The sequence below is a fragment of the Rhipicephalus microplus genome, unplaced genomic scaffold (assembly GCF_043290135.1).
Source record: "Rhipicephalus microplus isolate Deutch F79 unplaced genomic scaffold, USDA_Rmic scaffold_780, whole genome shotgun sequence".
In the NCBI taxonomy this organism is placed as follows: Eukaryota; Metazoa; Arthropoda; class Arachnida; order Ixodida; family Ixodidae; genus Rhipicephalus; species Rhipicephalus microplus.
Window position 1 is genome coordinate 22501 of NW_027465336.1, and position 4891 is coordinate 27391.

At 57.9% G+C, this 4891-nt stretch overlaps 2 non-coding genes across 2 annotated transcripts; both read right to left on the reverse strand.

The window, feature by feature from the left end:
• Positions 1–560: 560 nt before the first annotated feature.
• Positions 561–713, reverse strand: LOC142795629 (5.8S ribosomal RNA). Its single transcript, XR_012893174.1, has one exon. It is a non-coding gene; the product is annotated as a 5.8S ribosomal RNA (ribosomal RNA).
• A 1719-nt stretch (positions 714–2432) lies between these two features.
• Positions 2433–4247, reverse strand: LOC142795630 (small subunit ribosomal RNA). The gene has a single exon (XR_012893175.1). It is a non-coding gene; the product is annotated as a small subunit ribosomal RNA (ribosomal RNA).
• Between the last annotated feature and the right edge of the window lie 644 nt (positions 4248–4891).

Genomic DNA, 4891 nt, shown 5'->3' on the forward strand with positions numbered 1-4891 from the left:
CAAACGTCGGGCGCAGCCTCCTCACCTCCCTGCGCTTTGCGCGCGAACGTTCCCTGTTCGCGCGGCAAAGCCTGGAGGAGGCACGGCCCCGCAGCGTGTTCGAGCGCCCGGTCTACGGGACACCCTGCTTACTTCGAGGGCAACAAGCGCAACGCAAGGCTGCGATCTCGCGCACTTTGCGCACGGCTGGAGAAGCTTTGCTGGCCGGCTTTCGCTCCTCGTGTTTACCGTGCGTTAAAGTTGCGCGTCCGTGGCTCTCGCAGCTCTTGCGCGCCCGGTCGCAGAGAGGAGTACGCAACCTCGACCGCACTTTCCCTGCAGGCTTCCTTCCGACTCGAAGTCCTGCGGCGGTCTCAACGAGGTGCCACATCCTCAATGCAGTCGGTCGCCCCCGTTTCGGTTGGGCTCTGGCACGACGGTCGCCACCGTCTCGCCCTTGAGTGGCCGCTGTTGGCGCTCGCTGTGAGGTGTTCAGCGTGCTGTCCGTGTTGCCGACGCGGTCAAAACGAGTCGACGGCTCACGTTCCCTTGTGCGCCGAAGGCTCTCTTGATATGTGATCCGACCCTCAGACAGACGAAGCCAAGGGAAGACCCAAGGCCGCAATGTGCGTTCAAAGAATCAGTGCTCAGTGTGTCCTGCAATTCACACCAAGTCTCGCAGCTGGCTGCGTTCTTCATCGACCCGAGAACCGAGTGATCCACCGCTTAGAGTCGTGAAAAAGTGTTTGTTCAATTCCGTACAGTCAAAACCAAACGTTTCTGGCACTCGGCCAAACAGTGGCCAAGAAGGGCGCTTTTCAGCGCACGCTTGGACTCCAAAACTCTGCCGCGCCTTTTTCGGCTGCCGCAAATCGAGCAAACGGTGTGTTTCGGACGGCGTTTCGCTTTCGCTACTTGCGAGTGCTTTCGTGGTCCACCCCTCTATAAATACTCGGGAGGCGTCGAAGCCGGTTCTCCAAGCCGGACCCGTAGGTATCGTTGTGTGCTCGCTCTCATTGGCCCGCCTAACCAGAAAATGCCTGCGGTACACCCATTTGGATAAGAGTGCACGCAGATGCGGGCCTCGACGGCTACACATTTCCTCGGGCGGCCGCCTCCCGGCCTCCGTGGAGCGCGGGATGCACGGTCCCATCGACAAGCCTCTCCCGTTTTTACCGTGGCGTCGCGGTTCACCACGGCAGGCGGGTCGGTCTCCTCCGCATAAAAAGGGGGACCCCCGCTTTTTGTTCCACGAAATCGCACAAGCTTTTTTCGCATCCACGGTTTGCCACCGCACACCAAAATGCCGATCCGGCTGCCTACTTTAGCCAACAGGTGGAGCCAGGCGCGCCGTACTTGCGCGGCACTTCCCACGTCCACCGAAGTCGGTGCCAAGGACCACTTTCGGCGCCGGAGCCGCGTACGAGCCTACTCGAGGCGGAAGAACGAAGCCAGCAAGGGCCTGGCCGCAAGTGCGTTCAATTGTCGGGACGTCCAAGTCCCTCGTTCTTCCGTGCTTCCTCTTTCGGCAAGTCGTTGCGGCACCTTCCCAAAGCGCGCAGACCCGCTAATCGCGACGAGCGCGACGTGGCCGTGCCGCCTTTCCCTCGGCAGCAAGCAAAACGCCTGGCAACGTCGACGCTCCCCTAACCGCGATCTCGCACCGTGTTTCGTGTGGCGAATTCAAAAGCCGGCCGGCGCTGCTGCAACCATTACGGTCGGTACGCATACGCCGCGGAGGGCGGGACGGTCATCGGAGCGTGCGGTTCCTCCATCGAGTACTGCGCACCTCGGCCGTCGCATCGCCGTGCCATGACCGGCCGCGCGTCAACGCGAACCGGTGCCAGCGAGATCCCTCGCCTGCAAGAACCGACCGGCAGCCTCCGTCACCCGAGGACGCGGAGGCGCTTGCCGCGGACGGCGGGACGGTATGCACTGGTGCACAGCGGACCCGTCACATCGCCAGTTCCTTGACCGACCGCCGACGCTTGTGCCGTTCCTCTCGTACTTGGCAGTCGCCGCGCGATTGTCGGGTCTCGTTCTTGCACGCTCGAACGGTCGGGAGGGCACTCGGCTGGCGTTTCGGGAACGCGCAGCCTCGCCTTCTACCGACGTAACCACGACTCGCCGTTCGCGCTCCGCCGCTCCTGTTTACAGTACTAGGCGGTCCCGCAGCGGTCGGGTCGCGCATTTCGAGCGCTTCGAGCCACGGTGCAGTGGCGGGTCGAAAGCCGACCTATGAGTGCGTTGCGCCGTTTGTACCCGCGTCCGCCACCTGGCCGACCGTCCAAGGTCGCGGTGTTGGCGTCCGCTGGGCGCAACAATTTGTCACGGGGTGCCGCTCCACATTCAGGCAGCCCCGTGGGGAAAAGCCGACCCCGCGTCCAAACGGGGTCAGCGGCAGAAAGTGTCGGGCGCAGACGCAGCTGAGGCGCTCACCCTTCACAATCCGTTAATGATCCTTCCGCAGGTTCACCTACGGAAACCTTGTTACGACTTTTACTTCCTCTAAATGATCAAGTTTGGTCATCTTTCCAACAGACCGGCGCAACCGAAAGGCCGCGCCGGACATCGGTCCGAAGACCTCACTAAATCATTCAATCGGTAGTAGCGACGGGCGGTGTGTACAAAGGGCAGGGACGTAATCAACGCGAGCTTATGACTCGCGCTTACTGGGAATTCCTCGTTCAAGGGGAACAATTGCAAGCCCCTATCCCAATCACGAAAGAAGTTCCACGGGTTACCCAGTCTTTTCAGACAGGGATAAAGACACGCTGCTTCCTTCAGTGTAGCGCGCGTGCGGCCCCGGACATCTAAGGGCATCACAGACCTGTTATTGCTCTGTTTCGTGCGGCTAGGAGCCGCTTGTCCCTCTAAGAAGGTTGTAAGGTGCTGGGAACCCCGCACCTATTTAATAGGCTAGAGTCTCGTTCGTTATCGGAATTAACCAGACAAATCGCTCCACCAACTAAGAACGGCCATGCACCACCATCCACCGAATCAAGAAAGAGCTCTCAATCTGTCAATCCTCCCAGTGTCCGGGCCGGGTAAGTTTTCCCGTGTTGAGTCAAATTAAGCCGCAGGCTCCACTCCTGGTGGTGCCCTTCCGTCAATTCCTTTAAGTTTCAGCTTTGCAACCATACTTCCCCCGGAACCCAAATACTTTGGTTTCCCGGAAGCTGCCCGCCGAGTCATTTGAGTAACTCAGGCGGATCGCTGGTTGGCATCGTTTATGGTCAGAACTAGGGCGGTATCTGATCGCCTTCGAACCTCTGACTTTCGTTCTTGATCAATGAAAACATTCTTGGCAAATGCTTTCGCAGTAGTTCGTCTTGCGACGGTCCAAGAATTTCACCTCTAGCGCCGCAATACGAATGCCCCCGTCCGTCCCTCTTAATCATTACCTCGTATTCCAAAAACCAACAGAACAGAAACGAGGTCTTGTTCTATTATTCCATGCAAGTTTATTCAGGCGACTCGCCTGCGTTGAGCACTCTAATTTTTTCAAAGTAAAAGCACCGGCCATCTCGAGGCACACAATGAAGTGCACCAAGAAAGAACCGGCATGATGTTCAGTCCGAGCCGTCGCATCGGGTAGATGCACTACTCGTCTGGAACTGAGATCCAACTACGAGCTTTTTAACCGCAGCAGCTTTAGTATACGCTATTGGAGCTGGAATTACCGCGGCTGCTGGCACCAGACTTGCCCTCCAATTGATCCTCGTTAAAGGATTTAGAGTGTACTCATTTCAATTACGGGGCCTCAAAAGAGTCCCGTATTGTTATTTTTCGTCACTACCTCCCCGTGCCGGGAGTGGGTAATTTGCGCGCCTGCTGCCTTCCTTGGATGTGGTAGCCGTTTCTCAGGCTCCCTCTCCGGAATCGAACCCTGATTCTCCGTTACCCGTAACAACCATGGTAAGCAAGTAACCTACCATCGAAAGTTGATAAGGCAGACACTTGAAAGAAACGTCGCCGGCTCGTGGCCATGCGATCAGCACAAAGTTATCCAGAGTCACCACACAATACGGGCCGAAACCCGATCGATCTTGGTCTAATAAAAGCACCCGTTACCCAAAGGGCTCCAGGCTCACTGCATGTATTAGCTCTAGAATTGCCACAGTTATCCAAGTAGGAAGAAACGATCTAAGGAACCATAACTGATTTAATGAGCCATTCGCGGTTTCGCCTTATTTCGGCATGTACTTAGACATGCATGGCTTAATCTTTGAGACAAGCATATGATTACTGGCAGGATCAACCAGGTAATCGTTCGACTGCGCGTCCGTCCTCGCCTTCGGCGGGCCGGACGCAGTCTGTGTGCGGCGGAGGCCACCTTCAGGCGCCCCAACACGCTTATTTTGCACTCCGAGATGACGGCGTTCGAGCTCGCTACGGCACAACCTTCCCGAAAGACGAGTGGGAGCCGTGCGGCAAGAAGCACGTTCATGCTCGCTCTTTTTCGTTGCATCGACTCGGTCGCGCCGTGCGGGTTGCCCAAGCCCGCTGCACTGTCGGTGGACCGGCCGGAACTAGCAACGGAGCCGAGACTGCAAAGCCGCCAGACGACGGGTCACGCCCGCGTCTTCGGCGCTTTCGCATCTGAATCGCCCGAGGACGACACGGAACACACCTCGATATCGTGGTAAAACGGCACCGTCCGACAACCAGCCCCTAACGCATCAAGCGGATGAGGCTGCAGACGACTGCCGTGGATTCCCCTGGAGCAGACCCGAGGACACGCTTGACGAGGCCGAAGCCCGCCGCATATCAGACACCCGGTCGCTTTCGCGTACGCCGCTCACGAGAACCCCCACATAATAGCAGCGATAAGTACCCAGACCTCCTTGGGCACTAATACGAGCGTACTCGAGAAAATTTCACCGCGGGTGTGCCCCGAAACGTGTGGCAC